This window comes from Nomascus leucogenys, chromosome 11 (genome assembly GCF_006542625.1).
Source record: "Nomascus leucogenys isolate Asia chromosome 11, Asia_NLE_v1, whole genome shotgun sequence".
NCBI classification, from domain to species: Eukaryota; Metazoa; Chordata; class Mammalia; order Primates; family Hylobatidae; genus Nomascus; species Nomascus leucogenys.
The window spans coordinates 92,059,248-92,085,504 of NC_044391.1; the positions used below are offsets into that span (position 1 = coordinate 92,059,248).

Below are 26,257 nucleotides of genomic sequence, written 5' to 3' on the forward strand. Positions count from 1 at the left end.
TCATAGGGAGGGCAAGATGGTCAGACCTGGAAAAACACCTGTTGCAGTGGTTGCATTTGAAGAGGTTTGCACCTGTGTGTTTCCCAGAGTGCCTCGTGAGCTCATCGCTTCATGCAAAACGCCACTAGCATCCCTCCCATGAGTACCTGTAAGGCTTCTCACCTGTGTGAGTCCTCGGATGGGCCTTTAAGTGGGAGCTTTTTGTATAAACTTCCTGGCACCTGTTAAACTGACAGCAGTGAACCCTCTTGTTTTCAGGACATGCTTCAGCCCCTAGCCCTCCTTGGTCACTGTCGCTCTGTCCACTCTTAACGGCCCTGGCACCATCACGGCTGCTGAAGCTGTTGTGACCCCTCCCACCTTTACGGAGATGAGAGCAGCTTTCTTGGCCACTAGTTTCAACGTGCCATCCACGGCAGAGAGAGTTTGTGAGGTTTTGACCAGATGGCGGCTGAGCTCAGGGGACAATAGGGGCATTAATGAGGTCGTTGTGTTGAGCTGGACCTGGTTGACAGCTGTGTAGCTGTCTAGAGAAGAGTTGGCGGCTGGAGGCTGAGGCAGGTCTCAGCAACTTGCCCCGAGAGAGCAAGATGTCCACTGCTGAGCTCTTCTCACAGATGGCCACTTCCACGGGGAGCAGCAGGAGGTCTAAGCGACGGAAGCTTTCCTCAATGCACCGGGGAGGAGAAGCGTGGAGCAAACAGGCCAAGTCCTCACCAAAGGTCTCCGAGGTCCTCCTGGGCTCTGTCTGTAGGTAGCGTTCCAATTCAAGGCATGTCTCCTCTGGAATATTCCCTCTTCTCTCAGTCTCTATTCTCCTTAGGGGACGCTTTCTTTTATCCTGTGCTTCCTCGAGGGTCTCCACTCCCACAAGTAAATATCTTCCAGGATATCCTGGAAGTAAGGCTTCTGGACTTCCTTTTTTCCATTTACTTATTCCTGCTGCCAGGTCTCCAGGGATGGCAAAGCTGAGAAGTAGCCGGTGTCGTGGACAAGCTGTAGCTCCTGGAATATACTATAACTAGCCAACACGTCCGTGCTGCTGCTGCCGGGCAAAACCGGAGGTGAAACCCTCCCCCAAACACAGTTGGGCCTGTTTGTCAGTGTCTGGCTCACCCACAAAGAAGGCAGACATCCAGTGGCCCTTTTGTTTTGTTTCAGTCAAACGAAGCTGCCATCTATTTCGGCAGCGCTGTTCGCTCCTAATGCAAGCTTTGCCTTTTATTTTGGGAGGTTGCATTTTTTTCTCTTGCGATCGCTTCTCTCCCCCACTTTCCTTCCCTCCCTTCCCCACCCCCACCCCATCCTTGCTAGTTTGTAGTCTCGCCCTTCCTTTTCTCCCATATTATTCTTTTAATATTTGTAGACTCTATAGTGATGTCACCTCTTTCATTTCTGATGTTGGTAATTTGTGTCTTTTTTTCTGATCTGTCTGCCTACAGGCTTTATTGATTTCGAAGAACTGTTTTTGCTTTCATCAGTTTTCTCTGCTTTTCTGTTTTTTATTTCTTTAATTTCCACTTTGACTTTTATTATATCGTTTTTCCTGCATACTTTGGTTTTATTTGCTCTTTTGCTGCTAGTTTCTTAAGGTAGAAGCTGAAATTCATTTATTTGAAACCTTCCTTTATTTTTTCACTCAATCTGGATTGAGTGCTACAAATTTCCTGTTAAGTATTGGCTTAATGACATCTGATATGTTGTGTTTTCATCTTTAATTCAAAATACTTTCAAATATCCATTTTTAGTTACTTTTTTGATTCATGAGTTATTTAGTGTTTTAATTAGCTTTCAATGATTTGGGAATTTTCTAAGGGTATTTCCATTACTGGTTTTTAAAAATTCCGTTGTGGTCAGATAACATATTTTATATAGCTTGAATCCTTTTTGATTTATTAAGATCTATCTCATGGCTCAGAATATGGTCTATCTTGGCAAATGTTTCATAGGATTTTGGGAAAAATATATATTCTGATATTATTGGGTGTGGTGTTCTATAAGTATCAATCAACTCAAGTTGATTGATAGTATTTTCCTAGTCTACTCTATCCTTATTGAGTTTTATACTTGTTCTACTAGTTATTGAGAAGATATTGAAGTCTCCAACCATAATTATGGATTTATCTATTTCTCTTCGCATTACTATCAGTTTTGGCTTCATGTATTTTGAAAGTCACTTGTTATTAGGTGCTTAAATATTTATGATTGTTACATATTTCTCATTAATTTACCTTCTTGCCATTATGAAATGTCCTTTTTAATCTTTTTTGCTCTAAACTATATTTTTTTCTGACATTAATACAGCCACTGCCACTTTTTTCTTACTGGTGGTAGCACGGTGTGTGTGTGTGTGTGTGTGTATGTGTGTGTGTGTGTGTGTGATATAGTTCGGATGTCTGTCCCTGCCCAAATCTTATGTTGAAAGGTAATCCTGAATGTTGGAGGTGAGCCTGGTGGGAGGTGATTGGATTATGGAGGTGGATTTCTCATGAGTGGTTTAGTATCATCCGTTGGTGCCGAGTTCTCCCAAGATCTTATCATTTAAAAATGTGTGGCACCTCCCCGTCCTCTTTCCTGTTCCTGAAGTGCCTGTTCCTACTTTGCCTTCTGCCATGTGTAAAAGCTCCCTGAGGCTTCCCCAGAAGCAGATGCCACCATGCTTCCTGTACAGCCTGCAGAACAATGAACCAGTGAAACTTCTTTTCTTATAAGTTACCCAGTTTCAGGTATTTCTTTTTTGTTTTCTTCAACTTCTATTTTAAGTTCAGGGGTACATGTGCAGGATGTGCAGATTTGTTACATAGGTAAACGTGTGCCATGATGGTTTGCTGCACAAATCACCCCATCACCTAGGTATTAAGCCCATCATCCATTAGCTATGCTTCCTGATGCTCTCCCTCACCCCACCACCCTCCTCCAACAGGCCCCGATGTGTGTTGTCCCCCTCCATGTGTCCATGTGTTCTCATCATTCAGCTCCCACTTATAAGTGAGAACATGTGTGTTTGGTTTTCTGTTCCTGCATTAGTTTGCTGAAGATAATGGCTTCCAACTCCATCCATGTCCCTGCAAATGGATGAGCCATGAGATAGATCTTAATAAATCAAAAAGTATTCAAGTTATATAAAATATGTTATCTGACCACAACGGAATTTTTAAAAACCAGTAATGGAAATACCCTTAGAAACGTTGTTCCTTTTTATGACTTCGTGGTATTACGTGGTGTATGTGTACCACATTTTCTTTATCCAGTCTATTGTTGATGGATATTTACATTGATTCCATGTCTTTGCTGTTGTGAATCATGCTGCAATGAACATATATGAGCATGTGTCCCTGTAATAGAAATATTTATGTTTCTTTGGGTATATGCCCAGTAATGGGATTGCTGGGTCAAATGGTATTTCTGCCTGTAGGTCTTTGAGGAATGGCCACACTGTCTTCACAATGGTTAAACTAATTTACATTTCTACCAACAGTGTAAAAGCATTTCTTTTTCTTGGCAAACTCGCCAGCATCTGTTGTTTTATGTCTTTTTAATAATAGCCATTCTGACTGGTATGAGATGGTATCTCATTGTGGTATTGATTTGCATTTTTCTCATTTATCAGTGATGTTGAGCTTTTTTTCATGTTTGTTGGTGGCATGTATGTCTTCCTTTGAGAGGTGTCTGTTCATGTCCTTTGCCCACTTTTTAATCCTTTTTTTTTTTTTTTTTTTTTTTTGTACATTTAAGTTCCTTAATTCTGGGTATTAGACCTTTGCCAGATGAATAGATTGCAAAAGTATTCTCCCATTCTGTAGGTTGTCTGTTCACTCGGATAGTTTCTTTTGCTGTACCATTTGTCAATTTTTGCTTTTGTTGAATTGCTTTTGTCTCAGGTATTTCTTTAGAGCAGTGTGAGAATAGACTAATATAGTGTGTATAGGTATTTACATTCTTTTACTTTTTACCTTCTTGTGTCTTTTTGATTAAAGTGTATTTCTTGTAGGCAGCATATAGGTGAACCTTGCTTTTTTATTGTGGTAAAATATACATAACATAAAAATACACCATTTTAAAGTATACAGTTCTGTATCACTAAGTACATTCACATTGTTGTACAATCATCACCATCCATCTCTAGAACTTTTTTTCTTTCCCAATAGAAATTCTGTACTGATTAAACATTAATTTCCCATTCTCCAACCCCTAAAGCCCCTGGTAACTATCATTCTATTCTGCTTTTCTGTCTCTAAGAATTTGACAAAATTTAAGTTATTCTAGAACCTCATGTAAATGGAATAATATATTTTTACTTTTGCATCTGGCTTATTTTACTTAGCATAGTACCCTCAAGTTTCATTCATATTGTAGCATGTGTCAAAATTTCCTTTCTTTTTTTTTTTTTTCTTTTTTTTTTGAGACAGAGTCTCGCTCTGTCACCCAGGCTGGAGTGCAGTGGCGCAATCTTGGCTCACTGCAAGCTCCGCCTCCCGGGTTCATGCCATTCTCCTGCCTCAGCCTCCTGAGTAGCTGGTACTACAGGCGCCTGCCACCACGCCCAGCTAATTTTTTTGTATTTTTTTAGTAGAGACGGGGGTTTCACCGTGTTAGCCAGGATGGTCTCGATCTCCTGACCTCGTGATCCACCTGCCTCAGCCTCCCAAAGTGCTGGGATTACAGGCGCAAGCCACCGTGCCTGGCCTAATTTCCTTTCTTTTTGAGGCTGAATAGTATTTCTTTGTATGTACAACATTCCGTTTATCTGTCCACAGATTAATGGACACTTTAATTGCTTCTACCTTTTGGCTGTTGTTAATAATGCTGGTATGAACATGGATATACAAATATCTGTTCAAGGCCCTGCTTTCACTTCTTTTGGGTATATGCACACAAGTGAAATTGCTGGATCGTATCATAATTCTATATTTAATTTTTTGAGGAATTGACATAGTGTTTTCCACAGTCACTGCACCATTTTACATTTCTACCAGCAATGCAGAAGACTTCCAGTTTCTCCACATCTTTGCCAATATTTGTCATTTTTCTGTTTTTTTCTTTTTTAAATAATAGCCATCCTAATGGGTGTGAGGTGACATATCATTGCAGTTTTGATTACCATTTCCCTAAAGTGATAGTTTGAATGTGTTCCCTAAAATTTATGTGTTGCAAACCTAATTGCTACTGTAACAGTATAAAGAGGTGGAGCCTTTAAGAGGTGATGAGGTCATGATGGTTCTGCTCTTATGAATGGATTAATGCCATTATCATGTGAGCGGGATAGTTATCTTTTGTTCTGGACTTTTTTGGATTAATCAAGTATTTAAAAAATTATCCCATTAATCTCCTTTGTTTGCTTATTAGCCATAACTCCTTGTTTATTAATTTAGGGATTGTTTAAGGATTTATAGTATACATCTTTTACTTTTCAAGGTAAAAGTATGTTATATGTATATATAATATATAAATACATGAATTTTATACTAGGATAGTTCCCTTCCTGACCTTCTGCTATTTTTTCAAAGATTCTACTTGAATATATGTTATAAACAATACAATAATTGTTACGATTTTCATACCTTTAAAGAGATTTAAATAATAGTTAAAAAAAGAATTGGCCTATTTACCCATGTAGTTACTATTTCTGTGTTCTTCCTTTCCTTATATACATCCAGATTTCTATCTCGTATGATGGTCTCTCCGACTAAAGGACATTATTTAATACACAACATTTCTTATAGTGCAGGTCTGCTGTGACAGATTATTTTAGTTTTGTACCTTTGAAAAAAATCTTTATGTTCATTTTTGAAATATATTTTTGTCAGGTGGTGTGTATTGAGTTGTGTCCCTACAAAAGATGTGTGAATGTCCTAAGTCCTAGCACCTGTGACTGTAGCCTTATTTAGAAATAGGGTCTTTACAGATTTAATCAAATTAAGATGAAGTCATATTGATTAGACGTGCTTTAAATCCAGTAACTGGTGGCCTTATAAGGAGAGAGAGATTCGGAGACACAAACACTCTCTCTCTGTCACACACACACACACACACACACACACACACACACACACAAAGTAGGGAGACAGAAGATGGCTTTGTGAAGATAATAGCAGAGATTGGAGTTATGTGTAATCTGTCTGCATCCACTACAAATCTGGGAAGATAAGAAAAGATTCTTCCTTAGAGCTTCAGGAGCATGACTCCGTCATCACCTCTATTTCAGACTCGATTTTGGAATTTGGCCTGCAGACCTGTGAGAAAATAGATTTCTGTTGTTTTAAACCACCTAGTTTGTGTTACTCTGCTATGGCAGCCCTAGGAAACTGATACACCAGGTATAGAATTCTGGTTAGAGATTTTATATTTCAGCCCTTTATGATGTTGCTTTACCGACTCACCTTGTTTCTAACTAAAAATCTGATGTCATTCTTATCTTTGTTTCTCTGTATGAATCATGTTTTTTCCCTTTGCTGCTTTTAGGATTTTCTCTTTATTACCACAATTGTGCAATTTGATTATAATATACCCTGGTATAGTTTTCTTCATGTTTCTTATGCCTAGGGTTCATTGAATTTTCTGAATTTGTGGGTTTATGGTTTTATTACGTTTGAAAAGTTTTTTGCCTTTATTTCCTCAGTCATTTTTTCTAAAGCCTCCCTGATTTGTGAACTCCAATTGCCCATACATGAGGCTGCTTGAAGTTGTACTACTCACTAATTTTTTTTCTAAGATACGTTCTTTTTTTTCTCCATGTATTTTATTTTGGATAGTTTTTATTGCTATTCCTTCAAATTCACTAAACTTCTTCAATGTCCAATCTGTCATTAATCCCATCCACTGTATATTTTATCTTAGTTATTGTGTTTGATTTGAATCTCTTTTATATTTCTAGGTCTCAACCTTGTGAACATATGTAAAAACGGTTTTAATGTCTTTCTCTGCTAATTATAACATCTTTGTCAGTTCTGAGTTGATTTCTATTCATTGATTAGTCTTCTCTTTATGTGTTGTATTTTCCTTCTCCTTTCCATGGCTGGTGATCTTTGATGAGATATCAGACATTGTTAACTTTAACTTGTTGAGTGCTGGATATTTTTGTATTCCTATAAATTTTCTTGAGCACTGTTCTCAGATGCAATCAAGTTACTTGGAAACAATTTGATTTTTTTAGGTCTTGCTCTTACAGTTTTTCAGGTGGGTCCAGAGCAGCACTCAATCTAGAGCTAAGTACTTCCTGCTGCTGAGATAATGCCTTCTTGAGTACTCTACTCAATGACCCTGATTTATGAGATTCTTACAGCTGGCTGGTGGGAACAGTCACTGTTCCCAGGCCTGTGTGAGTTCTACACATTATGTCCTTTATCCTTTCAGATGGTTCTTTCCCTGGCTTTAGTTAGTTTTCTTAAACACATTTACATAATTTTTAAAAAAATTTTTATTTTAAGTTCCAGGATACAGATGCAGAATATGCAGGTATGTTACATAGGTAGACATGTGGCCATGGTGATTTGCTGTACACCCTCAATGCCCTTTGGATACTTGGAAAGCTTTCTTAAGGACAGGTGTAAACAAGCCCAGAATGCAAAGATTGGAACAAATACCTAATTCTTCAATACCCAGACACCAGCAAACATCCACAAGCATCAGAAACATCCAGGAAGCATGACCACACCAAATGGACTAAATAAGGGACTAAGGGCAAATCCTAGAGAGACAGAGATATGTAACCTCTCAGACAGAGATTTCAAAATAGGTGTTTTAAAAGACAATGAAATTCAAGATAACACAGGGAAGAAATTTAGAATCCCGTTGGATAAATGTAACAAAAAGATTGAAATAATTGTTAAAAATCAAGTAAAAATCCCAAAGCTAAAAAATACAATTGATAAATGGAAGAAAGCTTCAGATTCTCTCAACAGCAAAGTGGATTAAGTGGAAGAAATAATTAGTGACCATGAAGACAGGCTGCTTAAAAATATACAGGCAGAGGAGACAAAAAAGAATAAAACGGAATGAAAGATGCCTACTTGGCCGGGCGCAGTGGCTCATTCCTGTAATCCCAGGACTTTGGGAGGCTGAGGTGGGTGGATCACGAGGTTAGGAGTTCAAGACCAGCCTGGCCAAGATGGTGAAACACCGTCCCTACTAAAAATACAAAAATTAGCCAGGTGCAGTGGCAGGCACCTATAATCCCAGCTACTTGGGAGGCTGAGGCAGGAGAATTGCTTGAAACCGGCGGGGCGGAGGTTGTAGTGGGCCGAAATTGCCACATTGCACTCCAGCCTAGGCAACAGAGTGAGATGCCATCTCAAAAAAAAAAAAAAAAAAAAAAAGGAAAAATGCCCACAAGATCTAGAAAGTAGCCCCTAAGGGGCAAATCTAAGAGTAATTGGTCTTAAAAAGGAATTAGAGAGTCCAGGATACAAAGTTTATTTGAAGAGATAATAACAGAACTTTCCAAACCTAGAGAAAGATATCAATATTCAAGTACAAGAAGGTTATAGAATAACAAGCAGATTTAATCCAAATAATATTACCTCAGGACATTTAATAATCAAACTCCCAGAGGTCAATGCTTTCCTTCAACAGATAGTATTTATTGAGCACTTTCTGTATGCCAGGCACTGTTCTGGGTACCGAGGATGGAGCAGTGGGCAGTGAACAAAACAAAATCCTTCTTCTCATGGAGCTGATACTTCAGTGGGAAGAGACAGGCAAGAAAAAAAAAAAGGAAGAGGGAAAGCCGCTAAATGCTGAGTGTCAATAAATGTTAAGTAAAATGGGGGCAGAAAAGCAAAGATAGAAAAGCATCCACCCTACGGTGGATCTTGGATAAGATAGTCAGCGAAGGCCTCCATGGAAGGCCAAAATAAAAAGTGAGAATTGCTCTAGATTAAAAGAGACCCCGAAACATGTCAACCAAATGCAAAGCATAAGTCTTGATTACATTCTGGCCTTAAAAATGCAAACTTAAAAACATTTTTTTATGAAAACTTGGAAGATTTGAATATAGCTTGCATATTAGATGATGGTATAAAATTATTAATTTTTCAGGTAAGGAGATAGTATTGTCGTTATGCAGAGGGTATCCTTTCAGGAAGTTTATGCTGACAGTTTTTGAATTGTTTTAGTGTCTGTAGTTTACTTTCAGATGGTTCAACACATAGAGGAAGAACTAAAGCAAATGTGGCAAAACATAACAATTGGTAAATATGATGAAGGTGTAAGGGTGTTATTACGGTATTCTTTCAAATTTTATGTATGTTTGAAATTTTTTCAAAATCAAAACTTGGCAGAAAAACAGATGGAATTTAGGGTTGTTGGAGTCTGAGTTTTCATCACCAGGTGGTGCTAAAGCTTTTTAAATGTAGTTAAATTAACAGCAAACGATCTGTGCTGACAGTTGCATATTAATTTAGGAAAAATTTGGGTGGGAGGAACATAGACTATAAATCAAGCTTTTTAAATTTGCCAATTTTACTCTTGCTTGTATTATTATATTTTACACAATTTGAAGAGGTTCAGCTATACGTTTTCTGTCTGTCAGTTTCCTTCTCTTCAACCTTTCCCATTTCCAGGCCCTTATTTTCTTCTCACAAAAGAGCTACTGTGATAATTCCCGACACCAGATGCCACTGTGATCCACATGGCTCACAGAGTAACCTTCGTGCAGCATTTCTCTCCCCTTCATCAGCTCCCTATTCCCCTCCAACTAGTTTCCACTCCTCAGCAAATAATTTACAGTTCGATACCAATCTTCTTTTCCCAGTGTATCTATTATTATTGCCTTGCATTAACCCTACTCAGGAGAAACATTGTCTGCTGTCCTTTTTTTTTTTTTTTTCAAATAAATGTCATACACTTTTTCGCCGCTGACTATTCTGCTTTGTGTGTCTCTATACTCCCAATGGCCTTCTGCCTATTGCCAGTTCAAAATCTGACCTTGCCCATCATCGAAGCCTAAATTAAATATCATTTCCTTTATGACAATTTCCCCAAACACCTTACTCAGAAATATTCCTCTTTCTACAGCACTTTTAAATTTTCTTACCAAACTGATAACATTTTGTATTACATAATAATGTGTGTACACTAAATTATAAACACTTCCAAGGTAGGCAGTTTATGTTTATAGTCTTTGGATTGTGTTTAATACGATGTGGCATTTACTAAAGGTCAGTAGAATTGAATTTCAAGATTATTCAAAAGTAGTTTATAGTAGTTGTAAAAGTGCTGACTAATTACCACCAATTGCCAGCCTTACTCTGGCTGTTCATTTCACAGATAAGCAATGAGAAGCCACCATAGTGAGAAACGAACCTGGATAAAGGATGTTCATGGTTTAGCGGCCCCACCTACCAAAAAAAAAATCCTCAATTTGAAGTAAAATTTCCTTTCAATTTGACTCTGTCAAAACCCTTAAATTCTTGCACGTCATTCAATCTATATATTCTTCTAGGTAAAAACATGAAAAGAATGATCAAAGATTTGCTTTAAGAATATTTCGTATATGTTACAAAATATGTTTATAAAAGCTAAAAATTAGAAGCAGCCTAACAATACAGAGTTGGTTAAAGACATTCTAATAGATCCATACAATGAATTACTATGGAGCTATTAAAAATGGTGCTTGAGAACAATATTTCAGTGGCATAGAAAGAGGCCCCCAATGTTATTATAGGAAAAAAATACGCCATATTGTTGACATAATGCTTTTTAATAGAAGAAAAGATTTGCATAGAGAAAATACTAAAATTGATGGCATAGATATATTTCTGGATTTGGAGATCGACTGATTTAAATTTTCTCTCTTGCTATCTTTTTTCCCCCTAAGTTTTAACTCTGAGCACCTATATTAAGCAAACAATAAAAATATTTAGGAGAGAAATTATATTCCTAATGTTATTCCATTGTGTACATTCATTAATGCAGGAAGGAATTTCGGGCTCTAACATTGTTACTTGGGCCTAACACAGAACCAGAGGATAAGGAGGCCAAATGATAACCCAAGAGAAGACAGTATTGGAGGTCAGAAAAGGTAAGAAAGCCAGGTAGAAAAAAATGAGAGTTAAAGAGTGGGGTTATCATGCTCAGGAAAGGAGGGAGGCAGGAATACAAGTAGGAGAGCCATAAAAATCTAGTAGATACCAAGAGTGTAATGAAATAGAAAGGTAACTGCATTTAGAAATCTGGGTCCAATATTTAGTATTATTGTTTATTAGATAGGTACTCTTGAGTAAATCATTTATGTTTTCAAGGGTCAGAAAATACCTTGAAGGTATTTTTATTCCCATGTTACAAGTGAGTAAAGTAGCCCTCAGAAAATATAAATGAGGTCATATATACATAAACTGGGGTTTCTCAACTTTAGCTCTATTGACATTTTGGGCCAGACATTTTATTGTGGGAGCTGAACAAGCACATTTGTATGGGATAATAAGTGATGATGTCGATTTTAATGAAGAGGAAGTTGCCCAGTGAGAAGGAAAGCAGGTGAGAGATATTTTGTAGTTAAAGAAACTAAAATTTTACCAATTTACATAAAATCCCCCTAAATACTCAGTATACACATCTCACCAAGGAATGTTTTCCCCTGGTGTGGGCCTTTAGAGAACTCCAATACCTATAGTTGGCAGGCATATATGTCCCAGATCTGTACAAGTCAAATCAAGCCACTAGCATATGCATCTTGAGTGATAGATTTTAAGCTCAATCTTTTTCAGAATGGGGTCTTTTATATCTTTCCTGTCTATGCTGAGATGGATCCCAACGGGGCCCAGATATGTATATGAGGATGAGTCATTGTCCCTGATATGGATAAGTGAAAAGGGTAGGGAAAAGGGTTTCTGACCCTGATGGAGCTATTTGTGGGTAGGGAGGACTCTAACTCTTGAAATCATGATAGAATGTTAAAGTCTCCTGCATTTGGAGTATATGTTGTTTGCATTAATCCCATTTATTTTTGAAGAGAAATATTTATTATTACTTACACAGCTCACCCGAACTTTATTTCAAATTGGGAATATTAATTAAAATAGAAATTTAATTTTATGTTAATTTGAGGGTTACTTTTTTGAAAAAAAAGGCTTTTTCATATGCAACTTAAACACTTGCATGCTTTTAAAGATCAAACAAGAACAACAAAAAAGTATAATTTATATGTAATTCTACCACCCAGATAGACCCAGTATGAATATTTTGGTGTATACCCTTTCAGAGTTCTTAAATTGGGGGTTCTGGATCCAGCCTGTACATTAGGTTCACCTGAAGAGCTTTGAAAATAAGACTCTGACTAGTCTCATCCCAGAACAAATAAACCAGAATACCTGGGGGATGGAGCAGGCCTGGGTAATTTTTTTTTTTTAACTTCACAGGTGATTTTAATGTACAGACAGGGTTGTGAATCACTCTCTTAAATGAATGACAGATTAGTGCTGAAGCACTAGGCCAAGCACTAGCTGAAGCAGCTAGGCCAAAATAAAAGATGCCGGTGCCTTCAGCTAAGTGGCACTTTGGCTGTAGTTGCCATTGACAATTAGGAAATGAGAGTGGTAGAGAGGCCACTTGGTATGCAGCAACCCTCCGTGGCCTGGCACTGTCCAAGCCATGCCACTGCTGTCTGCGGTAAGCAGTAATCAATAATTTGGGCAGTAGAAGCTATAGATATTTTGCAAACAGCAGACAGTCAACCACACAAGCAGGAACTGCCAGTTACTCTCTCCTTAGTGTACATGACAAGGCTAGAATTTATCACCTGAATGTCACCATTGAATATACAAATTCAAATGGCCTGTAAGCTTTGTTAAAAGGCTCCCAGGTGAGCTAAGTGGTGGGCATGTGTGGAGAGCGCAGGTTACTTTGCCCCGGCCCCAATATGGCCGGCTTATAGGCTCTGGTGAACTAATTGGACAAGGGTAAGGGAAGCAGTACGGAGGAAGCACATTATAAAAGCAGATTGAAAGAAGCATCAGACACCGAAGAAAGCCTGTCCATCAGCTGTTGCCTGTGGAGAGAGAACATAGTGGAAGGGAGGCAGGTTGGTTGCTCTCTTAAGGTCTCATGGGCTGCCTTTACCACAGTGGTATCTGCCATCAACTTTGTACCGCTCAGAGGTGGAATCTCTCCAGTCTCTCCAGTGGATAATTAGCTCTTAGGGCAGCTACACACATTAATGCTACAGCATTTTTCAAAGTAGGAGAGTGCTCATCGGTGACCAGAATAATTTGTGTTCATTACTCAAAGGACTCCATCTTTCTTAGGGAGGGAAACTAGAGAGAATGAGTGAATATTTATTAAAATGTCCATGTGTCATGTGCTTTACATTTTATTGTATGATTTACAGATGAGGAAAAAAAATCATGGAGAACACACCCAAGTTTCCAAAGCTGATCAGTGTGGTGAGGGCAAGATTCAAACCCTGGTCTCTCTGGTTCCAGAACTGTGCTCTCTATAGCTACTAGCCTTCTCAGGAGATTGAACAAACATTTGGAAGACTGAGAAAAGGGAAAACCATCCTGACAGAAATGTCAGGAATGCTTGCACTATACCTGTCCAATAAAGGGATAATAATAGTACCCACATAAAAGTGCTATTGTGATAGAAAATTTATTATGGGTAAAACATTTAAAAGAGTACCTGGCACATAGTATATGCTTAATTCATGCAGTGCTCACGTTGGCAGGGAACTTATTGTACATTGAAACATTTGTTAGGAATTCATTATGCTAAGCTGAAATTGGGCTCCTCTAGCTTTTACCTGGAAGGTGTTCCCACCTGAAAAATGGAAGAAATTTTCAGTGAGGCAGATTTTGGGTTGATTTAATGAAGTAGTTTCCAACATTTAGAGCTACTTAAGAGAAACAAACTGCCTCAGGAGGGGCAATTGTTTTTAACAGACTATTTTTAGGGCAGTTTTAGGTTCACACCAAAATTGAGAGAAAGGTGCAGAGAGTTCTCATTTACCTCCCCCTCACACATGCACAGCTTCCCCCATTATCAGCATTTCCCACCAGAATGGTGCATTAGCTACAATCCATGAGCCCACATTGACACATTATTGTTATCCAAAGTCCATAGTTTACATTAGGGCTTGCTCTTCATACTGTGTATTCTATAGATTTGGACAAATGTATAATGACATGTATCCACTCGTATAGTATCATGTAGACTAGTTTTACTGCCCTAAAATTTCTCTATGAGGTGGAGTGATTTTCATAAGTTAAAATAACCACACTTGGCAGAGAGTCCCCTGGATAAAATCCACAATTGCAAATTTCGGAGCTTATCTGTGCCACAAGTGGACTCTGAAATGCATTAGGAAAGCACATGAACAAAGGCACATTAAACTTTGATTTTGTACTACAGAGGCACTGTTATTGACAAACCCAACTTCAAATTACAGATTTGCATCAGAACATGAGCGTGTTATCTTGCATTGAATTCCACAAAGGAATTAATATTCCCACACCCTCAGATTAAATTTGGCTGTATAATAGATAATTGGGGACCCCTCTCCTTTGTTACTCTTGAATCTATCAATATTTATGATAAAATTTAGATTCTGACACTGCAATCAAAACCAGCCTTCTACCAGAGACCCCTCAAAATATTTTTCCTGCAATGAAGAGACATTGAAAAGAAGACAAAAGGAACCATGCTACATTTTTGTTAAGCTTGCTTACAAGGTGTAAGTGGAATAAATATGCTTGTTATTGAGTGAGATTTTTCACCATGGGTTTCCTAGTGTAAAATGTTTTTGACATATTTTGGACTAATGAAAAACAACTATGCTTTGGAACAGACTTTAAGTGGGAGTTGATATGTGCTGATCAGTTTTAAATTGATTTACAATTCATGAAGCTCTTGGATAGCAGAAAAGAATGACAGCCGAATGAGACAGCTTGGTGAAGGTCACAGGGATAATCAGTAGAGGTCAACAGGACATTGAGGCTGGGAATGGAGCCTGGCAGGAGCCCACTGCTACTGTTGCAGTGCCCATTTGGTCACAGGGAGTGACTGACTCTTCATACATGGTATTTTCATATCCTTTGAGATATTATGTTTTATATAACTGAACAGTTTATTCTTAGAGGTTATTATTCAAGTTGGATTATTTCTAAGGTCAGACTACTGTAATACCTAGGAACTATGTAGAAATCTGCAGAGGAAAATTGGAAGTGGCATTGTATAGGCTATCATTATAATATGCTGTGGGGTTTTTGTTTCTTTAAGAAAACGTTTCAGCTCTTCACTTTTAGGTAAGTTTGCCTTTGTTTTGGTGGACGGGCAGGGTCTTACTCTGTCACCCAGGCTGGAGTGCAGTGGCATGATCATGACTCACTGAAGCCTTAACCTCCGAGGCTTAAGGAATCCTCTTGGCTCAGCCTCCCAAGTAGCTGGGACCACAGGCACCTGCCACCACGTCCAGTGAGTTTGCCAGTTTTGAAGGGGCAGTTTCTTTGGCTTATTTAAACTCACAACTGACTTCCTTATCTTCCTCTTAAAGTCACTTCTCTTTTTCCAGTGAAGGCCGGTGCCATCTATTCAAGCCAGCCAGGCTCAAACCTGAGTCTCAGAGTCATCATTCTCAGAATTGGAAGGGACCTTAAAGGATACTTAGTTTAGCCACCCGTTTGGTGCTTGAACCCTTTATTATCACATAGTTTGTGATTCCTCAAGTATTTAAGCACTTACTCAATATCAGGTACTCTGCTCATTCTACTAAATAATAATTTCTGCCAAATATTGAGCATCTTCTAGAAAGAAAAAAGATTTAGCCATAAAAAGGCACAGCTTGGCCTAGTGGAAGAGATAGCTGAGAACATTTTAATATGATGTCATGGGTGATTTGTAGAGGTAATGCAGAGGAAGAAACAGGGAAGAGAGGAAGGATGCCTGGCTCAGAGGAGGCTCCAGGGAGGGAGAGTTGGGGCCTGCTTTCTAGAGGAGGAAAGAGTAGAATTGAATCTTGAAGGATGAGTAGGAGTGATCCAAGTGACTGACAGATGTGTGTTCCAGGCAAGGAAACTGCAAGGGAAAAATCTCAGAGGGACCATGTATATCTCTCTACATTGTGGTTTTCTCTTCTGTAACAGCATTTACTTTATAGGAATGTTGTGTGGAATAAATAAGAAAATATTTATGTTTATAATGGACAGAGCAAATGTTTACCAAATTATTATTATTATTATATTATTATACTGCTAACATATATCAGTGCAAAGATATGCAAAATAACCTTATAGCAACCAGATAGGCCCCTCGAGCCTACAATTTTTGCCTCATAAATAGACTAATATATTTGTAGAAAGACTGTCCAATCTGAAACTATCTTAGACCCTAATGCTACAAGATACTTAAGTTATAACAACTCCTCTTGCTTGCTGATATTCCACGTTTACCAAGAACCATGTAGATTTGTCTTTTCTTGGGACCAGGTCGGGTCGACATGAGTCTCTACTTGCTCCACAACTTTATTTCCTCATTGTCAAATAATTTCCCACTCCGATATTAAGACCAGTCTCTTATCAATCTTTTAATAACACTGATATAGCATGAACCATGTGCCAGACACTGATCTTAACACTATTCAAATATTAACTTATTTCATTCTCATAGCAATCATAGAGGGTAGCTGCTGCTGTTATCATCACCATTTTTAAAATGCAGAAACTGAGACACAGGGAGGTGAAGTAACTTGCTGCTGGTAAAGGGTAGCGCCCAGGTTCAGACAGAGGTAGTTTGACTCCAGAGTTTCTGTTCTTTTTTTTTTTTTTTTTTTTAATTTAAGTTCTGGGGCACATGTACAGAACATGCAGTTTTGTTACATAGGTATACACGTGCCATGGGGGTGTGCTGCACCCATCAACCCATCATCTACATTAGGTATTTCTCCTAATGTTATCCCTTTCCTAGACCCCGACCCCCTGACAGGCTCCGGTGTGTTATGTTCCCCCACCATATCCATGTGTTCTCATTGTTCAACTCCCACTTATGAGTAAGAACATGCAATGTTTGGTTTTCTGTTCTCGTGATAGTTTACTGAGAATGATGGTTTCCAGCTTCATCCATGTCCCTGCAAAGGACTTGAACTCATCCTTTTTTTTTTTCTTTTTTTTTTTTTTTTGAGACGGAGTCTTGCTCTGTCACCCAGGCTGGAGTGCAGTGGCGCGATCTCGGCTCACTGCAAGCTCCACCTCCCAGGTTCACACCATTCTCCTGCCCCAGCCTCCTGAGTAGCTGGGACTACAGGCACCCACCACCACGCCTGGCTAATTTTTTGTATTTTTAGTAGAGACTGGGTTTCACCATGTTAGCCTGGATGGTCTCTATCTCCTGACCTCATGATCCACCCACCTTGGCCTCCCAAAGTGCTGGGATTACAGGTGTGAGCCACCGTGCCCAGCTGAACTCATCCTTTTTTATGGCTGCATAGTATTCCAAGGTGTATATGTGCTAGATTTTCTTTATCTAGTCTATCATTGATGGACATTTGGGTTGGTTCCAAGTCTTTGCTATTGTGAATAGTGCCGCAATAAACATACATGTGCACATGTCTTTATAAAAGAATGATTTATAATCCTTTGGGTATATATCCAGTAATGGGATCGCTGGGTCAAATGGTATTTCTAGTTCTACATCCTTGAGGAATCGCCACACTGTCTTCCACAATGGTTGAACTAATTTACACTCCCACCAACAGTGTAAAAGTGTTCCTATTTCTCCACATCCTCTCCTGCATCTGTTGTTTCCTGACTTTTTAATGATCACCATTCTAACTGGTGTGAGATGGTATCTCATTATGGTTTTGATTAGCATTTCTCTGATGGCCAGTGATGATGAGCATTTTTTCATGTGTCTGTTGGCTGCATAAATGTCTTCTTTTGAGAAGTGTCTGTTCCTATCCTTTGCCCATTTTTTGATGAGGTTGCTTGTTTTTTTCTTGTAAATGTTGTGTTTACGTTCTTTGTAGATTCTGGATATTAGCCCTTTGTCAGATGGATAGATTGCAAAAATTTTCTCCCATTCTGTAGGTTGCCTGTTCACTCTGATGATAGTTTCTTTTGCTGTGCGGAAGCTCTTTAGTTTAATTAGATCCGATTTATCAATTTTGGCTTTTGTTGCCATTGCTTTTGGTGTTTTAGACATGAAGTCCTTGCCCATGCCTATGTCCTGAATGGTATTGCCCAGGTTTTCTTCTAGGATTTTTATGGTCCTAGGTCTTATGTTTAAGTCTTTGATTCATCTTGAGTTGATTTTTATATAAGGCATAAGGAAGGGGTCCAGTTTCAGTTTTCTGCATATGGCTAGCCATTTTTCCCAACACCACTTATTAAATAGTGAATCTTTTCCCCGTTGTTTGTTTGTGTCAGGTTTGTCAAAGATCAGATGGTTGTAGATGTGTGGTGTTATTTCTGAGGCCTCTGTTCTGTTCCATTGGTCTATATATCTGCTTTGGTACCAGTACCATGCTGTTTTGGTTACTGTAGCCATGTAGTATAGTTTGAAGTCAGCATGATGCCTCCAGCTTTGTTCTTCTTGCCCAGGATTGTCTTGGCTATGTGGGCTCTTTTTTGGTTCCATATGAAGTTTAAAGTAGTTTTTTCTAATTCTGTGAAGAAAGTCAGTGGTAGCTTGAGGGGGATAGCATTGAATCTATAAATTACTTTGGGCAGTATGGCTGTTTTCACGATATTGATTCTTCCTATCCATGAACATGCTTTTCCATTTGTTTGTATCCTCTTTTATTTCATTGAGCAGTGGTTTGTAGTTCTCCTTGAAGAGGTCCTTTACATCCCTTGTAAGTTGGATTCCTAGGTATTTTATTCTGTTTGTAGCATTTATGAATGGGAGTTCACTCATGATTTGGCTCTGTTTGTCTGTTACTGGTGTATAGGAATGCTTGTGATTTTTGCACATTGATTTTGTATCCTGAGACTTTGCTGAAGTTACTTATCAGCTTAAGGAGATTTTGGGCTGAGACGATGGGGTTTTTAAAATATACAATCATGTCATCTACAAACAGAGACATTTTGACTTCCTCTCTTCCTATTTGAATACGCTTTGTTTCTTTCTCTTGCCTGATTGCCCTGGCCAGAACGTCTAATACTATGTTGAATAGTAGTGGTGGAAGAGGGCATCCTTGTCTTGTGCCAGTTTTCAAAGGGGATGCTTCCAGTTTTTGCTCATTCAGTATGATATTGGCTGTGGGTTTATCATAAATCTTATTATTTTCAGATATGTTCCATTGATACCTAGTTTATTGAGAGTTTTTAGCATGAAGTGGTGTTGAATTTTGTCAAAGGCCTTTTCTGCATCTATTGAAATAATCATGTGGTTTTTGTCATTGGTTCTGTTTATGTGATGGATTACATATTGATTTGTTTGTGTTGAACCAGCCTTGCATCACAGAGATGAAGCTGACTTGATCATGGTGGATAAGCTTTTTGATGTGCTGCTGGATTTGGTTTGTCAGTATTTTACTGAGGATTTTTGCGTCAATGTTCATCAGCGATATTGGCCTGAAATTTTCTTTTTTTCTTTTTTTGTGGTGTCTCTACCAGGTTTTGGTACATGGATGATGCTGGCCTAGTAAAAGAAGTTAGGGAGCAGTCTGTCTTTTTCTGTTGTTTGTAATAGTTTCAGAAGGAATGATACCAGTTCCTCTTTGTACCTCTGGTAGAATTCGGCTGTGAATCCGTCTGGTCCTGGACTTTTTTTGGTTGGTAGACTATTAATTATTGCCTCAATTTCAGAACTTGTTACTGGTTTATTCAGGGATTCGACTGTCTCCTGGTTAAGACTTGGGAGGTTGTATGTGTCCAGGAATTTATCCATTTCTTCTAGATTTTCTAGTTTATTTGCATAGAGATATTTATAGTATTCTCTGATGGTAGTTTTATTTCTGTGGGATCAGTGGTGATATCCCCTTTATCATTTTTTATGGCATCTGTTTGATTCTTCTCTCTTTTTTATTAGTCTGGCTAGCAGTCTATCTATTTTGTTGATCTTTTCAAAAAACCAGCTCCTGGATTCATTGATATTTTTGAAGGGTTTATTGTGTCTCTATCTCCTTCAGTTCTGCTCTGATCTTAGTTATTTCTTGTCTTCTGCTAGTTTTTGAATTTGTTTGCTGTTGCTTATCTAGTTCTTTTGATTTTAATGTTAGGGTGTCAATTTTAGATTTTTCCTGCTTTCTCTTGTGGGCACTTAATGCTATAAATTTCCCTCTACACACTGCTTTAAATGTGTCCCAGAGATTCTGGTATGTTGTGTCTTTGTTCTCATTGATTTCAAAGAACATCTTTATTTCAGCCTTCATTTTGTTATTTACCCAGTAGTCATTCAGGAGCAGGTTGTTCAGTTTCCCAGTAGTTGTGTAGTTTTGAGTGAGTTTCTTAATCCTGAGTTCTAATTTGATTGCATTGTGTCCGAGAGACTCCTTGTTATGATTCCCATTCTTTTGCATTTGCTGAGGAGTGCTTTATTTCCAACTATGTGGTCAATTTTGGAATAAGTGCAATGAGATGCTGAGAAGAATATATATTCTGTTGATTTGGGGTGGAGAGTTCTGTAGATGTCTGTTAGGTCTGCTTGGTCCAGAGCTGAGTTCAAGTCCTGAATATCCTTGTTAATTTTCTGTCTCGTTGATCTTTCTAACATTGACAATGGGGTGTTAAAGTCTCCCACTGTTATTATGTGGGAGTCTAAGTCTCTTTGTAGGTCTCTAAGAACTTGCTTTATGAATCTGTGTGCTCCTGTATTGGGTGCATATATGTTTAGGATAGTTAACTCTTCTTGCTGCATTGATCCCTTTACCATTATGTAATGCCCTTGTTTGTCTCTTTTGATCTTTGTTGGTTTAAAGTCTGTTTTATCAGAGATTAGGATTGCAACTCCTGCTTTTATTTGCTTTCCATTTGCTTGGTAAATATTCTTCCATCCTTTTATTTTGAGCCTATGTGTGTCTTTGCACCTGAGATGGGTCTCCTGAATACAGCACACTGATGGGTCTTGACTCTTTATCCAATTTGCCAGTCTGTGTCTTTTAATTGGGGCATTTAGCCCATTTATATTTAAGGTTAAAATTGTTATGTGTGAATTTGATCCTGTCATTATGATGCTAGCTGGTTGTTTTGCCCATTAGTTGATGCAGTTTCTTCATAGTGTCGATGTTCTTTACAATTTGGTATGTTTTTTCAGTGGCTGGTTCTGGTTGTTCTTAACATGTTTAGTGCTTCCTTCAGGAGCTCTTGTAAGGTAGGCCTGGTGGTGACAAAATCTCAGAATTTGCTTGTCTGTAAAGGATTTTATTTCTCCTTTGCTTATGAAACTTAGTTTGGCTGGATATGAAATTCTGGGTTCAAAATTCTTTCCTTTAAAAATGTTGAATATTGGCCCCCACTCTCTTCTGGCTTGTAGGGTTTCTGCAGAGAAATCTGCTGTTAGTGTGATGGGCCTCCCTTTGTGGGTAACCCAACCTTTCTCTCTGGCTGCCCTTAACATTTTTTCCTTCATTTCAACCTTGGTGAATCCGACGATTATGTGTCTTGGGGTTGCTCTTCTCAAGGAGTATCTTTGTAGTGTTCTCTGTATTTCCTGAACTTGAAAGTTGGCTTGTCTTGCTAGGTTGGAGAACTTCTCATGGATAATCTCCTGAAGAGTGTTTTCCAATTTGGTTTCATTCTCGTCACTTTCAGGGACACCACTCAAATGTAGAATTGGTCTTTTCACATAGTCCCATATTTCTTGGAGGCTTTTGTTTGTTCCTTTTTATTCTTTTTTGTCTGATCTCGTCTTCTCTCTTTATTTCATTAAGTTGATCTTCAATCACTGATATCCTTTCTTCTGCTTGATCAATTCAGCTATTGAAACTTGCGTGTGCTTCACGAAGTTCTCGTGCTGTGTTTTTCAGCTCCATCAGGTCATTTATGTTCTTCTCTACACTGGTTATTCTAGTTAGCAATTCGTCTAACCTTTTTTCAAGGTTCTTAGCTTCCTTCCTTTGGGTTAGAACATGCTCCTTTAGCTCAGAAGAGTTTGTTATTACTTCTGAAGCCTACTTCTGTCAATTCATCAAACTTATTCTCTGCCCAGTTTTGTTCCCTTGCTGGCGAGGAGTTGTGATCCTTTGGAGGAGAAGAGGTGTTCTGGTTTTGGGAATTTTTAGCCTTCTGGTTTCTCCTCATCTTTGTGGATTTATCTACCTTCAGTCTTTGATGTTGGTGACCTTCAATGGAGTCTTTGAGTGGACATGCTATTCCTTTCTGTTTGTTAGTTTTCCTTCTGACAGTCAGGCCCCTCTGCTGCAGGTCTGCTGGAATTTGCTGGAGGTCCACTCCTGACACTGTTTGCCTGGGTATCACCAGTGGAGGCTGCAGAACAGCAAAGATTGTTGCCTGATCTTTCCTCTGGAAGCTTCATCCCAGAGGGGCACCTGCCAGAGCTCTCCTGTGTGAGGTGTCTGTCGGCCCCTACTGGGAGATAGCTCCCAGTCAGGAGGCACAGGGGTCAGGGACCCACTTGAGGAGGCAGTCTGACCCTTAGCAGAGCTGGAACATTGTGCTGGGAGGTCCTCTGCTCTCTTCAGAGCTGTCAGGCAGGAACGTTTAAGTCTGCTGAAGCTTCGCCCATGGTTGCCCCTTTCCCCAAGTGCTCTGTCCCAGAGAAATGGGGGTTTTATCTGTAAGTCCCTGATGGGGGCTGCTGCCTTTTTTTTTTTTTTTTTTTTTTTTTCCAGAGATGCCCTGCCCAGAGAGGAGGAATCTAGAGAGGGTGTCTGGTCACAGCGGCCTTGCTGAGCTGCAGTGGGCCCCGCCCAGTTCGAACTTCCGGGTGGCTTTGTTTACACTGTGAGCGTAAAAGCGCCTACTCAAGCCTCAGCAATGGTAGACGCCCCTCCCCACCCCAAACTTGGATGTCCTGGGTCGATCTCAGACTGCTGCTGTGCTGGCAGCGAGAATTTCAAGACAGTGGATCTTAGTTTGCTGGGCTCCGTGGGGGTGGGTCCCGCTGAGCCAGACCACTTGGCTCCCTGGCTTTAGCACCCCTTCCTAGTGGTGTGGACGCTTCTGTCTCCTTGGCATTCCAGGCGCCACTGGGGTATGGAAAAAAAGAACTCTTGAAGCTAGTTCGGTATCTGCCCAAATGGCCACCCAGTTTTGTGCTTGAAACCCAGGGTCTCGGTGGGGAGATTCATCAGAGGGAATCTCCTGGTCTGCAGGTTGCGAAGACTGTGGGACAAGCGCAGTATCTGTGCTGGACTTCCTCAGGCTTAGACCCTCACAGCTTCCCTTGGGTAGGGGAGAAAATTCCCTGACCCCTTGCGCTTCCCAGGTGAGGCGATGCCCCACCCTACTTCGACTTGCCCTCTGTGAGCTAACCCACTCTCCAACCAGTCCTAATGAGATGAACGGGGTACCTCAGTTGGAAATGCAGAAATCACCTGCCTTCTGCATCAATCTCACTGAGACCTGCAGACAGGAGCTGTTCCTATTCGGCCATGTTGCCAGCACTCCAGGAGTTTCTATTCTTTATCGCCACATATGCTGCATCCCTGAAGTAGGCAGCTCTGGGACCTACAAGAATGACTTCTGAGCCCACAAGGCTGAGGTCAGACCCTGAATCCTGGTAAATGTGGCAAGATTACGCCACTTTGCTGGGCTTGTCTGGTTGCCTTTGGGAGCTGGTCTTCTGAAGTGCTTGAATATCAGCTTTGCTTGGAGTTTAGACCTTCCAGTTCATCGTCAATAGAATAAAGAAAGTGATGGGTCATCTCTTGCTTTGAAGATATCCAGTGCAGTGGCCTTCACTGAGACTTCTAGCTTACCCTGCATTGGATCCAAGTTTTGCCCTAATCTAAACAGGAAGGCAGGGCCCTCAGGTCTGAAAAAAAAAATATCTCTGAGGCCTACAGCAGAATAGTTCTTCTGCCATATTCAGAACAAGGATTTACATTTCTCGTTTAAAAGTGGTTTTTCCATTCCTATGGAGAATAGTATAGTTTGAGTTTATCTCTAGTGAAAACAGAGGTGGCCAGTAGCCCACCATTACAGGCACCCTGAGAGAGTCATACAGAGAAGCCAAATTCTAGGAGGGTATGCATTGCTCATTCCTGAATAAATTTGACCACAAATCCTGTGAGGCATCCTGGCCTTGCTGAACTAGGCTGAACTGTGTGAGAACCAGGACTCCTTTTGCCTTTCTAGCATAAGGCCAAATCCGAAAACAGATTTTCATTGTCCCTCCCTTATTGCTCACACTCCATACTTGACCACTGAGGTCTTACCACACTGGTGACAGAAAGAAGCAAGGACAGGTGAGTTGCTAAACCCCGGAGGAGTTTTGGCTTTTCTCCACTTTCCAGTCCTCTTTAGGGTTGGGGAGTCCTTCCTAAGGCAGAGCTCAGACCTATCCTCAGCATCATCCTGGAAGAGAACAAAGCTAAGGGAGATGAGAACCAAGAAAAGCTGGAAAGAGAGAAGTTAACCCAAAGAGCCCTTCTTACTGAAGCAAGGGCTTTTACCCTCTTCTGACCAAAAGCTGCAACTCCCAACAACACACTCTTGGAGTGTTTTCTATCAGTGCCCCTTGAGGGGTGGATGAGATTGTGTTGAGTGGGGGTGGAGATGGGAGAGAGTAGAGAGAGGGATGGTGTTTGAGCTCCCCTAAAAGTTGGCTTGTGCCACAAACACCTTGTAAAGAGCAAATAAAGTCATGGTTTCATCTTAGCTGCTCTTGAAATTCATAGATGAGGCAGGATACAGGTTATTGTGGAAGAAAAGAGCATGGACTTGGGCTTCCACGAGTAGTAAATGGTAAAGTAGGATTCAAGCTACCTCAATTTGAATCCTGCTTTACCATTTACTAGTTGAGTGGCTTTGCACAATTCACTTGACCTCTCTGTGCCTCAGTTTCCTCATTAAAATATGGTGGTACTAATAGTAGAGTTTAGAATTGTAAAACTGTTGGGGAGGAGTGTGTTTGACAGCGGCACAGGTTATACAACTTGACAAATCCACAGTTATAGTTGGAGATTTCAACACTTCTCTCTTAGTGATTGATGGGACAAGTAGATAAAATCAGTGTGGATATAGGAAATCTGAACAACCTTATCAACCAAATTGACTTGATTCACACTCATAGAACACTGTACCCCACAACTTAGACTACACAATTAGACTGTCCACCAGATGATTCAGTGCCAAAGTTACTGGAAGGTTATTTTTTTTTTGGTCTGTAATTGCTAAGTTGATACAAAATGAAATTTTATAACAATTGTAGAACCAATAGGACAGTGATTCTTGTCTCACTATGTATGTAGCTTATCTTGAGTTTTTTTTCCTTTTCATAGTTCTGTATTTACAGCATTCAGATGCTTTCTCCCTTTGGGAAGTGCAAATGAAGGACATCTACCTTGTTCATCCTTGTACTACTTCCCTGGGAATGTGAGGTGGGCAAGGGATGATGACAGAGATGGGAAAGTGAATTTGAGGATGGGCACTGACTTTCAAAAAATATTTTCACATATGCTTTTATTTGATAGTAATAATAATGCAGTAATAGTAATGCGGGGGAAGAGGGTAGGTCTTTGGCCATGTTGTCAGGCTATTACTTGCTCCTCTGCTTGTCTTTCACTGAAGTGCTTGGTTCTCAGAAACCATCACCTGTTTCTTATTCTAGGAAAGTGGTGGTAGGTGATGTAATAGTTAATTGTGTAAGACATCCAAGATTATTTTTCCTACATACAAAATAGGCTTTTTAGGACCTATTAAGAATGATAGGACAAAGAAGATCCTATACACAGGAAAATAAAAATTATATAAAAAGAACTATTTGTGAGAAGAGTGTGAGATAATGCAAGCACATGAAGAAATCTATACTGGGGTGGATGAATCATTACCCTGACTTCCCCTGGGTTTTTGCTTGCTGATGCCCTCCTGCTGAGATAGATGTGCTTTTGCAAAGCAGAATTGGAGGTGAGTAAATAAGAAGGGGGTTATTCACTTTTATCATCACAGTACCCCACATGTCGGTTCAAGGAAATTCTAATGAAGAAAGTGCTGTGAGTTTCTGGAATTAGAACCCAAATTACTCTTAGAATTAAAAGAATGAGAGTAGGGACAGCACCAGTTGCTTATTTGATGAAACAGAAGAAGCCTGATGGAGATCATCTTGGCGCATTAGGAAAACAGCCTCAGGGCTCCCGCTGACAGGACACTTTTCCCAAGTACTATTAATTATAATGCGTTATTAGCTAACTGCAGGCAGTGGACAT

General features: G+C 39.6%; 1 pseudogene; it reads right to left on the bottom strand.

Moving 5' to 3' along the window:
* LOC100582313 lies at positions 1–26,010 on the bottom strand (annotated as a pseudogene).
* Positions 26,011–26,257: the final 247 nt, after the last annotated feature.